This window comes from Nicotiana attenuata, chromosome 11 (genome assembly GCF_001879085.1).
Source record: "Nicotiana attenuata strain UT chromosome 11, NIATTr2, whole genome shotgun sequence".
NCBI classification, from domain to species: Eukaryota; Viridiplantae; Streptophyta; class Magnoliopsida; order Solanales; family Solanaceae; genus Nicotiana; species Nicotiana attenuata.
In genome coordinates, this window is record NC_031999.1 from 46111142 (window position 1) to 46125031 (window position 13890).

The window sequence follows — 13890 nt, forward strand, 5'->3', positions numbered from 1 at the left end:
CAAGAAGTAAGCGCAGGAAACGAGAACGCTGCTAATAGCGATTTAGATCGAAAAATAGGACTACAGCAAGGGTAGAGTCTCACAATGATCCTTAGCTTCCCACCGAGCTTGGGATAGATCACGCCACACTCGCTCAGCATACGGGCAGATCGAGTTCCAGACGGCCGACCCAATTCGGGAGGTCCGGAACGTGCCAGGGTATATTGCTGCGGCTGCATTGGCAGGAAAAAATTAAGTGCCTGGGAAGAACATAGCCAAAGAGAAGCAGGGAATGCTAGATAATGCGTCCACTTACGTTCCATATTCCACCTCTCGGGGAACGACATCCTTTCCGCCGGGATCAGGTCAGGAAGTCCTTACTCGGACAAATTGGCTTATCCATCCCCCATTCCCGAACTCCTCAGTACAGGCAAAGAGGGCCCTGGGGCCCGGCAGCGGAGCTTGATTATACCCCCACAGAAGAGACGGGGCTGTACATCCTGATCAGATGATCGAGGGTGAAGGGAATCTCCTCGATCCTGTTCACGTAGTGCCTGATCATGTAAACAACACGCCAGAATGAAGGATGAATTTGGCCAAGGGTCACTAGATACCGTTGGCAAAAGTCGAGAATCACGGGATCGATTGGGGTGAAGATGACCCCACCGGCCCTAGTGTAAACAGGTAAGATATACACACTGAGAAAATCAGCTTTATAAGTCGTAATAATCTTCCTCCCAAGCAGGATCTCCACAAGCACAGCGTCCCCCCAGCGAAAATTAGCTCTCACTCTTCCGCCGTCTGTTATCCAGCTAATATACTAAGTCACGGGCTCACGACGCCCCGGCCTCGAAGAAGGCCTCTCGACCTTGAAATCAGAAGCCATCGCGAAGAATCTTGGTACATATTCCTCAGCACAAGGAGGTATGCCCGCTTCACCTTGAGATAAAAGCGAAGAGGATGAGGTCACGTTCTCTTGGGAAGCAGAGGCGGGAGCTTTCGCCATTCTTAGAAAAATTTGGTAGAAAATGGGGGGGGGGGGGGGGCTGGGTTCCTATAAAAGAACAGGAGTAAAGGTAGTACGAACCTTTTTTAGGGGATGGAAATATCGTGAGTTATAAAGAACAAGAAGGAGAGTATTTATAGAAACCTCGCGTGCGCGTTGAAGGAGGCCAAGAAATAGCTAAATGCCATAATTAATGCAAAGACCTTCAGGGGCTGCGTGTGCATCGTTTTTTTGGCACCTTATGAGTACCGTCACTACAAAAGTATCAGAGAGGGCAGAAATTCAAGATCGTTTCTTATCACTTTCACTCTAAGAAACGCGGAGACTATCTGTGCACGGTAAAACCGGTGGGTCCAATTTCCCCGTCATTATGATGCCCCGCGAGCATACTTCCTAAGGCTCGAGACTGGGATCGAGGTTCATCTTCGAGGGCTGTCAATGCTCGACCCCGGAGCCATGCAGACCAACGACTATATCAAGAAAATGAGAAGTTCCCAAGGCACGCGGCTAGGGCTGACACGGTCTAGCGGGCTACTCTGAACCTAGATCAGGGCGTCATTCAGCCGTCCCATCCCCATATCTATATAATTAATATATTTTTTACTATGTGGGGATTTCCCTCCTATATAAAGGGAGCCCTTGCCATTTTGTAGGGTCTGTTACTTCCACTGCTCCACAAGAAATATAAAATAACATTCTCTCTTCTCTCTTACATATTCTCTTGATATTATTGCTCCCATTTATCATCTTCATTATTGTTCATCATTTATTTCTTATCATTGGCCATAAAGAGCCTTATTTGATTTTATTATAACTGTTAGTCATACTTCGATTACCTTCGATAGCTCACAGTCAAGCCCCAGAATCAACCTCGAGGCCCTCGAATCGACAAACTCGAGGCCCGATTGCTGACCTATCGGTTAAACCATCACCCTATCCTTAGCTCTTATTTTGTTTCTAAGTCTCACATACATAGCATCAACTTCTTAACAACCGGCATAAAAATAGATCACGTATTTTTAGAGTCCCATAGTCAAATTTAATGTTATTACCATTTTCACGGTAAACAAGTCTGTTTTCAAGAGTGAAAACACTTAAGGTCAAGAGTGATCTTTTGTACACGGCTGTACTTTGAGTTTGAGTTTCTTTGTATGCTCGAGTTAAATATAAAGTTGGAAAAAGAGTTTCCTGTATATTGTGCCTTGTGTTCTTGTTTATTTTTGTTGCCTTTACTTAAATTTTGGTAGCCTACATCACTCCTAATACTTACTACGTTGAACCTGCCTAAAATATTCTAAGTCCAAAGTTGTTGTAATTTTGGCTAAGTATTATGAGAAAGCTGAAGTTAGGCGTGAAGTCTGGCTACCGCACATGCAGGTTTTGGCAGACAAAAAGGCATGTGACAACTAGTATCATGTGGATATATGATAATATGTAAGCGTTGGATAGAAGTATCAAGAATTTTTTAGAGTGCCAATTTTGCAACCAAAAAAATAACCTCGTCAAACAAAGCTACGTACTTTCAAAATTCTTAAAAATGGTAAACATCAACCAAAGAAGAAGTTGAAATAAATCATGGTGATACCTGATCATAGCAGAGAAGGAGAAATCCCTAGTGGGGTAGAGGCCGGCGAGGAACGGTGGAAGCACACAGTAGAAGAAGTGCAGCTGCATAAGGCGAGAGCTAAGAGAAACTGTGAAAAATTTCCCACCCTTAATTATAATTTGTAAAACACCATAAATACCCGTTAATATTGCGTCAGCATATTTTTTTTATTGGTGTTTCTAAGTTGATGGTTTCCCGAACATTTTGTCATGGTGCTTTAAATCTAATGTTATAATATTCCTAGCATTTTTAATCAATGCTATTATTTTTACAATAATTTAAAATAAATGTCACTATACTATTTAATTTCTGATATTTTTCTTAGATGTCATTGCAGTTCATATATGTCATAGTACTAGACTGTTCTAACTTTTCCAGAACGCGCCTCGCACGCCCGACAAAAATACAACCACTAAATATTTTGTCATTAGCAAACAAAACCTACGGCCTCTATATGGAGCCGCCAGACGGTGCCGATTAGGCGCGTACGGTAGCTCAAATGAACCCCCCAAGATGGAACAATTCAACCCATGGAAGGAATCATAGGGAAAAGTTCATATGCCATAAGAGTCACAAACGCCCAAAACCCATCTGCGTCCACATCTCGCCATGGGTGCGAAGCTGTAATTGCAAGGAAGACAACCCATAATGGTATGACTACTGTAATTTTCAAGGCCAAGACTACAATGGAGTCATGGCAGAAGAATGCAGAAGAACAATTCTGGGAAGATTCATTAAAATCAGACCACAAATTGAGAAAATTAGCTAAAGATTTGCGGAGAAATTTGACTTGAAAGGATAATTCAAAATAGGAGTGTATGATAACCACAACGCATTCTTGGATTTTTCAAACGATGATGATTTCAACACCATCTGGTTCAAGAGAGTAACCGAGATCGAGGGCCGCCAGATGTGGCTTCAGAAATGGTCGCCAGATTTTAAGCATGAGGAAAACAATCCGATTATTCCCGTATGGATATTGTTACCTCAAATTCCATTTCACATGCATACCTGGCACTATATCAACTATGTAGCTAGTGATGTTGGGAACCCATTAGAGATGGATATTTATACTCGTAGCAGAACCCGTCCTAGTATGGTGAAAGTTAGTGTGGAGGTTGATTTATCGAAACCATTGCCAACGGGTGTCTGGTAGGATCAGAAGATGAAGAACTACCTTTGAATGGTTAAACATAAATGGTGGAGTATGAGGGCATCCCAAAATACTGGAGACATTGCAAGAAACTGGGTCATGCCTTGGTCGAATGCAGAGTAATAGAGAAGAAGAGTCAAGCAGATCAATGGGAAGTAGAAAGAACTCAAGGAAATATTCATGCTAACAACACAATTGTAGTCAAGAAAGTAATCAAAACCAACGATAAGGAAAGAATACAATAGTCAACACAAAACACTAACAAAACAAGAACTAAGATGAAAAACAAGGGGCTAGCTGAAAAACAAATAGTGAAGGAACAGGGAAAGGGGAAATCGAATGAAGTAAGGGTCAATGATACTGTTGAATGTCAGGAACATGAAGAAGGGGAGGGAAATCGGAATAACAAATAAGAAATATCATCAATAAAGATAAGGACATGCATGAAAAAGACGGAAAAAAAACTAACAAAGTAACCCAAGGTTATGTTTAAAGCAAGACTATCACAGGAAGTTCCAAAGTCTAGAAAAGGTACCAAAAGACGGGAAAATAACAGTTCAGAGGTAGGTGAAAACCAGATGCTGGGAACAATCAAGATAAGAAGCATGAAGAGCCATATAAAACTAATGTATCAAGAGTCAACAGAGCATGTTACCAGAACTATGAGTAGGAAGAAGAGGGGATGAAGGATCAATATCCTAACAAGGATAATGATAAAAAAACATGTTACTGTGGAGAATGGGAAAGAAAACATTAATTCAATAGCTCTTGACACAGAGTCTAGCAGCGTTCCACCACATTTGAAAAACCTGCCAGGGATGAACCTGATTATAGAATTGCAGGGCTATTCACCGGACATCCGCAGCTCAGAAGAATTAGTTAAGGATACAATAGACGAGACAGTGGAGGCAATCTGAGATGAATCACCTACCTCATCTATTTCAATACAAGACAAAATTAAAGAGAACCCTGCACATGATCATAAAAAGGAGGTGTGTGAAAGAAATTATTTATCACCGGTAATAAGGGGTAGAAGTAGAGAGAAGAGGAATTCGAAAAAGAACAGAGACAAAACAGTTCCTTCTTGCAAAAGGAGGGACAAAAAAAGTGCCTAATGTGATGTTCCCTTATGATTAGTGCAATCATATGGAACATTATGGGAGTAAGATCCAAATAAGTCATTCATAGGCTAAAAAACTAATCAATATTAATAAGGTAGATTTTGGAGCGATTATGGAACCATTTGTCAACATGGAGAAAGTGGAGGGTTACAAGAGGTTTTTGGGATTCAATAGTTGTTGAATAAAATTGGCCAAATTTGGTGTTTTTGGAGGGACATTTTCTAGGTTACTATTGTATCTGACCATGAACAACAAATAACTCTTCATATTATAGTAATCCTTTCAGTGACAGTGTGTATATGACATCAGTATATGCAAAATGTACTTCTGTTGAAAGGAAAGAGCTTTGGGAGAGTCTGGAAGACTTAAATAGTAATATCAAGGGTCTATGGTGTTTTTTTTGGGGGGGGGGNNGGGGGGGGGGAGCTTTAATGTTATCCTTGACCCGGAGGAAAAGTTAGGGGGTGATAAGTAGGGATTTTGACTACTTATTTTCACTCTTTTACTTGTGTTTTAGCTCAAAATTACCTAAAGGTATTTCCGAAAACGGATGAAATGTGCTTACTTGCAGGAGTGTTGGAATATGAGTCAAAGAGATGAAAATCAACTCAAGAATGATTTAATTTTGGACAAGGACTAAAACGAAGCAAAAAGAGCAAAATGCAGACCACACAATATTGAGTGCGGCCGCAGACCATGAAGAAACTTCTAACAAATTTCCTTTGCAAAGTACGGACCGCACAATTATTGTATGGCCGCAAAAGATGAGGTTGTCAAAGCCTTGGACATCACATGCATGTTTCCCTTTTTGCCTTGGTGCTAACTCGTGCACCTTAGCTTGGGAACACTCTTGCTGCCCCATGACAACACTCTTGTTGTCAAGTCAAGCTCAAAGAAGTAGACCCATAACACTAATCTAATGGTTGGTGGAGAGTAACGTTTATTTCTTTCATTACCTTTTGATTTTCCATACTATGTTAGAATAAGTAAGTCATTGTCTAATCTAATATAGAGTGTTGAATGTCATTATGTTATATTTTTTTAAAATAAAAAATTAGTGGTGTCCAGGCCAGGTTGTGCACCTCACTAATTTCTACCTCTCTTTCAATCCGCTTCTTTGACAACTAGGCCATAACTCTTGGGCGCGAATGGCGTTATGTTTTTCCTCCAAAGAAATTGAGATAATTGATTGTACGTCATATGTTGATTCTAATGTAAAGAATAATCATTTTTATCAATTTCCTGGTATTATGAGTGTGAATCAATTTTAATGTAACTATGCGTATGCTATGGTTTTCAGCCTGCAGGTCCTTCTCTAAAATCAGTAACTAATAACTTTAGTGACAAACAAAATATATACTCTTTCCTTTAGATTTTAGTTCCTTTAGACAATTATGTATACGGTCAAAATTGGGCCTACCGATTGTGCTATTTGATCGAGACAAGGGAGTTGCGTCGAGGATAACCTCGTAATGAATCAGAACCGAGCTCGAAGATGAGGCATCGAGTCTAAAGATCGAAGTGTCTGTCAAAACTGAGGCCAGCGGAAGTGGTGACTAAGTGTAACCGACCTCGAGTGAAATGCAATAATGGAAAGGCAAGATATTCGTAACCGATCGGGGATCACGGTGGAAATCTCGGAGCAGATCAAATAGAGGGCGATTATTTGTATCAATCACGGAATTTACTGCCATAGTTAGAATTGTACTATAATTAGGATTCCTTTAGTATATAAAGGGGGGTCCCCATCATTTGTAGAGACCTTACATTGATACAGAAAAGCGATATAATATTTCTCCATTGTTCATCAGTTTATTGTTCTTTAACTGTTCTTACTTTACTACTCTCGAGGGTTCAACAGCTCGAGGACACTGTCCAAATATCGGTTTGTTTTATATTCTCGTCAATTTCATCACTTATCTCTAAATTAATCAATTGTTATTAAGTGAAATCATATATCCTTAAAATCATATTACAAATCTAATTGTTACTCAATTTTTAGGGTAAACAGTTTGGCGACCACCGTGGGGCGAAGGATAATAGTGATTGCTTAGTATTAATTTTCATAACACACACTGCTTTTACACTTATTCTTATAAGCGTCTTTGATTTCAGGAATCAACATGTCAAACTCTCAAGCAGTGCACAGTCACACAGACACCGGCCTTGGTCTTCATGACGAGAACGAGCACATAGTCTCCCCTGGAAAGGGAGTACCTCCAGTAAATCCCGATGGACCACAGGCCGTATATGAACCACAGGCCATAAATCCAATCGATGTCAATTCTTGTGTTGGATTCATGGAAATTTCGGCGCCGACCTTGAAAATAGCATCCGCAGAGACACCCGGGCAGTCGATCAGAATGCACAAAGCGGTGAAGAAGGTGGGATTAGCCTTCGAATGATCTTTGAAATGTTGCAAACTCAGCAGGCTGCAATAGCACAACTTCAAAATCGGGCACCAAGCAGAATCGAACTCGATACATCACAGGAAGTTGTTCACAGGGTCGAACTAGTACAGGAGAAACTGAACGACAATGGATCGGGGACTGATCCCCCCTTTATGAAGATGCTCGGGGAGCTCACAAAATGGATAGAATCAGGTGAAAAGAAAATCGAGTGTAATGACAAAAAGGTAGATACGTACAACTTACGAGTTGACCAAATACCGGGGGCACCCCGATACTAAAGGGTTTGGATTCGAAGAAATTCGTGCAAAAGCCTTTTCCTCAAAGTGCGGCTCCAAAGCCCATTCCTAAGAAGTTTCGTATGTCGGACATTCCCAAGTACAATGGGACCATCGATCCTAATGAACACGTCACTTCGTACACATGCGGTATAAGTGAAATGACTTAGAAGATGATGAGATTGAATCCGTTTTGCTGAAAAAAATTGGAGAAACTTTGTCGAATGAGGCAATGATATGGCATCACAATTTGCCGCCCAATTCCATCGATTCTTTCACCATGCTCGCCGATTCGTTTGTAAAGGCACACGCCAAAGCAATAAAGGTCACGACCAAGAAGTCAGACCTTTTCAAAGTGAGACAAAAGGACAATGAAATGCTAAGGGAATTAGTATCTCGATTTCATATGGAACGCATGGACCTACCCTGGTTACTGATGATTGGGCTGTCCAAGCCTTTAGTCAGGCTTTGAACGAGCAAAGTTCGGTAGCATCACATCAACTGAAGCAGAATTTTATTGAATATCCAGCGGTGACCTGTGCCGATGTGCATAATCGGTACCAGTCAAAAATCAGAGTCGAGGACGATCAGTTAGGAGTCCCGTAGGTTCCCTTTACCCAAATAGATCCGAAGGCAGGATTCGAAGAGACATCGATAGAGAGCCCCGATCGAACAAAGATCGATACCAACCATATAGCGCATATCATAGGAACAATGGATCAGGACGTAATCTCGTTCGAATGATCGAAGGAATGATCGAGGTCAAAATTCCTGAGGGCTTATAAGTAAGAGTGTCTTCGATAAACATGTCGAGCCTAAAGAAGCGCCTCTGTTATTAGAGTACAACTTCAGCGTCGACGCCTCAGGTATTATGTCAGCCATTGGACGAATCAAAGATACTAGGTGGCCTCGACCCCTACAGACTGATCCAGCACAAAGGAATCCAAATCAAACGTGCAAGTACCATGGAACCCATGGTCACAGAATCGAAGACTGCAGACAGTTAAGGGAGGAGGGAGGGAGCTTATTCAACGAGGGTCACCTTCGAGAGTTCTTGAGTAATTGAGCAAAAAATCACTTAAGAGACAGGGATGCAAATAGGAAGAACGAATAGGAGAAGCCACAACACATGATTTATATAATCGTCGGTGGGGTCGATATCCCTCAGGGTCCGACATTTAAACGCACCAAAGTCACAATCACAAGGGAGAAGCGTACCCGGGACTACTTACAAGAAGATACCTTATCTTTCAACGATGAGGATGCAGAAGGGATTGAACAGTCTCACAACGACGCACTGGTAATATCTATCCTTATGAATAAAATTCAAGTTAAATGTGTGTTGGTTGATCCAGGTAGTCCGGCAAATATTACTCGATCAAGGGTCATGGAGCAGCTCGACCTTCAGGATCATATCGTACTTGCAGCTCGAGTGCTCAATGGTTTAAAAATGGCGAGTGAAACCACCAAAGGGGAAATCATGTTGCTAGTAAACGTGGCTGGAACTATCCAGGAAATGAAGTTCCACATAATCGAAGGTGATATAAGGTACAATGCGCTGCTCAGAAGACCCCGGATACATAATTTGAGGGCAGTACCTTCAACGCTTCATCAAGTCTTGAAATTCCCAACACCGGAAGGAGTCAAAATGGTGTATGGTGAACAGCCAGCAGCCAAAGAAATGTTTGCAATTGATGAAGTAATACCGGTATCGGCACTAACATCAACAATGGCACTAGAGTCAAAGGAAAAGCAAAAAGTCAAATAGCAACCACAGTCGCCGGCTTCGATCCGATCGGAACAGCAGGAAGTTATCGAGGATCATGATTTCATGATACCTCGAATCTTCGTAATCCCTGATGATTCCGATGCTATGAAGTCACGGTCGAAGAGCTGGAATAAGTCATACTGATCGAGCATCTTCCCGATTGAAAGGTGTACCTGGGCACGGGGTTAACTCCCGAGCTCAGGGAAAAACTCATTAAATTCCTTATTAAAAATATGGATTGTTTTGCTTGGTCCTACCTTGACATAACAGGGATCCCACCGGAGATCCCCATCCATCGATTGAGTTTGGAGCCGAAGTTCATACCGGTAAAGCAAAAAAGAAGGCCACAGTCCGAGGTAAAGCATGCGTTCATCAGGGACGAGGTAACCAAACTTCTCAAAATAGGATCCATCCGGGAAGTAAAATATCCCGAGTGGTTAGCAAACGTAGTCGTAGTACCTAAGAAATTGAATAAACTCAGAATGTGTGTAGACTATAAAGACTTAAACAAAGCATGCCCTAAAGATTCTTTTCCTTTACCGAATATCGATCGCATGATCGATGCCACGGTCGGCCACGAGACCCTTAGCTTTCTCGATGCCTACTCCGGGTACAACCAAATACAAGTGAACCCGGAGGATCAGGAAAATCATCATTTATCACTAAGTACGGTACTTATTGCTATAATGTAATACCGTTTGGGCTAAAAAATGCTGGTGCTACCTATCAACGCCTAGTAATTCGAATGTTCGAAGAACAAATAGGTAAATCAATGGAGGTTTATATTGATGACATGCTAGTTAAGTCCCTGCGTGCAGAGGACCATTTGACACATCTGTAGGAAGCCTTCGACATCTTGAAAAAATACATTATGAAGCTCAACCCCGAGAAATGCGCATTCGGGGTCGCTTCAGGCAAGTTCCTCGGCTTTATGGTATCGAATCGGGGAATCGAGATCAACCCCGATAAAATCAAGGCAATCGAAGACATCACAGTCGTGGACAGCGTTAAGGCCGTACAAAGGCTAACATGACGGATAGCTTCTTTAGGCCGATTTATCTCGAGGTCTTATGATCGAAGCCACAAGTTATTCTCCCTTCTAAAAAAGGAGAACAGTTTTACTTGGACCCCGGAATGCCAACATGCATTGGGGGAAGTAAAGCAGTACCTTTCGAGCCCACCATTGCTTCATACTCCGAAGGCGAGCGAGCAACTCTACTTATATCTGATAGTCTCGGAGGTCGCGGTAAGTGGTGTCTTGGTTCGAGAAGAACAAGGTACATAATTTCCTGTTACTATGTTAGCCGAACTTTAGGTGAAGCGGAGACCCGGTACCCACACTTAGAAAAATTAGTGCTTGCTCTAATAAGCGCCTCTAGGAAATTAAAACATATATTCAATGTCACCCAATTTGTGTTTTAACCACTTATCCACTTCGCAACACTTTGCACAAGCCCGAGCTCTCGGGCCGACTGGCCAAATGGGACGTCAAAATTAGCGGGTAGGATATCGAGTATCAACCCCGAACGACCATCAGGTCTCAAATCTTAGCAGACTTCGTGGCCGACTTCACACCAACTCTCGTGCCCGAGGTCGAAAAGGAGCTATTGCTAAAATAGAGCACATTCTCGGGGTTATGGACCCTTTTCACAGACGGTGCTTCGAATGTGAAGGGGTCCGAGCTAGGCATCATTTTGAATCAACCCACAGGCAATATGATTAGACAATCTACCAAAACCCCTAAGTTGACTAACTTTTGGGAGCTGAGGTCATCGAGGCCAAGTGTGATTCCCAACTCGTGGTTAACCAAGTCAATAAAACCTTCAAAGTCCGGGAAGATCGAATGCTAAGGTACTTGGATAAATTGCAGGTAACCTTACACCGGTTCAAATAATGGACCCTACAACATATACCTCGAGAACAGAATAGTGAGGCCGATGCCCTTGCAAACTTAGGGTCATCAGTCGAAGATGATGAAACTAAATCGGGGACTGTCATACAGCTTTCAAAATTGGCGGTCGAGGAAGGCCACGCCGAAGTAAACTCCACAAGCCTAACATGGGCTTGGTGGAACAAATATATCGACTATTTGAAGAACGGGAAACTTCCCTCAAACTCTAAGGAATCGAGGACTCTTCGAACGAAAGCTGCACGATTAACATTGGACAAAGATGGAACATTATACAGAAGGATGTTCGATGGGCTGTTGGCAATATGCTTGGGTCCGGGAGACACCGATTACGTCCTACGAGAAATTCACAAGGGCACTTGCTGGAACCATTCCGGTGCCGAATCACTGGTTCACAAAGTCATCAGAGCAGGATATTATTAGGATAGTATGGAAAAAGATACTAAGGAGTTCGTTCGAAAATGAGACAAATGCCAAAGGCATGCACCAATGATACACCAACCTGGAGAGCAACTTCATTTAGTCCTATCCCCGTGGCCATTCATGAAATGGGGATGGACATCTTTGGTCCTCTGCCATCGGCCCCAGGTAAAGCTAAGTTCATTTTATTTATGACTGACTATTTCTCTAAGTGGGTTGAAGCACGGGCTTTCGAGAAAGTCAGAGAGAAAGAAGTTACAGACTTCATCTGGGATCACATCGTATGCCGATTCGGGATACCCGGCGAGATAGTGTGTGACAATGGAAAACAATTTATCGGCAGCAAAGTAACTAAGTTCCTCGAAGACCATAAAATCAAAAGGATATTAACGATGCCGTATGATCCTTGTGGGAACGGACAGGCTGAATCAACGAACAAGACCATTGTTCTAAACCTAAAGAAAAGGTTGAACGACACTAAGGGAAAAAGGAGAGAAATTTTGCCCGAAGTCCTTTGGGCATATCAGACAACGACAAAATCCAGTACGGGGGCAACGCCGTATACCTTAGTACATGGCATTGAAGCTCTAATTCCAGTCGAAGTCGGGGAACCAAGCATCAGGTTTCGATACACAACGGAAGAATCAAATCTCAAGTCTATGAGCACAAGCCTCGAATTGTTATACGAAGAACGGGAAGCCGCCCTCGTCCGAATAGCCGTCCAAAAACAGCAAATCGAAAGATATTATATTCGAAGAGCCAATCTTCGACACCTCAAAATAGGGGATGTAGTTCTAAAAAGTCACCCTCAACACTCGAGATCCAAATGAGGGGAAACTTTGCCCAAACTGGGAAGGACCATATCAGGTCCTTGATGTCATTAGAAAGGGATCTTACAAGCTTGGCACGATAAACGACGAACTATTCCCAAACAATTGGAACATATCACTCCTTAAACGATATTATTGCTAAGGTATGACTTTCTCCCTTTTCATTTGTATTTGATACTAACTTATTGTAGGTGTTCGATCGAAAACGTCGAGAAGCCCTTCAACACTAAGACCTTAGGTTTTAAAGCACGCGTTGCACTCTTTTTCCCTTAGATCGATTTTTATCCCAAATGGATTTTTCCGACGAGGTTTTTAACGAGGCAACAATTATATGTGCTACCTTGGGACAATTCAACAGTATCTGAGGCTTCTTTACAATCAACCTTGAATACTAGGGAGAATTACCCCCGGATGTTATGTTTTCAAGAAAAATGCTTCGTGTCAACAGGGTCACGATAGGAATATTTTTCAAAAGGGCCAAACGATCAAACGAACCGTGCCCATGTAGATTTCCCGAGCCCTAATGACAAAACATGTACGCATAATGATCTATTGAAAGAAGAACTTTTTCCTTCTCAGATGTTCCATGCCTTAGTAAAATTTCTACTTTACAGCTTCGTACTTACGATATTTTACGGAAACCGTCTCAAGAGCCAATCACAACTAAAGCTCGAGCCATTAACTCCATACTCGGGGACTGCCGTCCGAGAATCAACACGCTCGAATTATTACACAAGCCCAATGGGTAAATAACAAGTTAAAGGCTACGGCCAAACTAACACGGTTCGAAGACGTCTGAATTCCGTAATCAAACAGGCCTTCAAATATTTTCATAAAACAAGGCTGCCCTCGGCAAAATTACAAAGGGTATCGATAGCATCAACCCTCAACAACCTTAAGGGGTACTAAATTGTTCGAACTCTCGAATAAACTTATGCTAAGGCATAACAAAGTTTTCGATAACTCTAACCCTCGAGAATCCTAATTGGCACAAATGTATCTCATGCTAAGGCATAATAAATTAAAACTTTTAAAGCCCAAATAAGGGAAAAGGCAACAATTTTGAGGCCATATGGGCCCGATTAAAGAGCCTAAGGGCCATTAAATTATTGAGTTTGAAGACTCGCCCTCGCTTAACCGAAACCCAAGGCTTTTTACCACTCCGAGTTCGAGCTAAATACTCACTCAACTATAGAAACTATAGCAATCCGATTTCAACAAAATTTTCACAAAGGCAACGAAGTGAGTCAAATTTCTCACAAGACCTGAAGTATATCAGAATTATCATAAGGCGTAAGCAAAACAAAGTTTTCACGGAACAAAAATTAGAGACAAATCGGAAAGAAAAAGGATCTTTCATATACGCAAAAGTATTTATAAAGACCACTCAAGGCCTTACACAAAAATCTAAA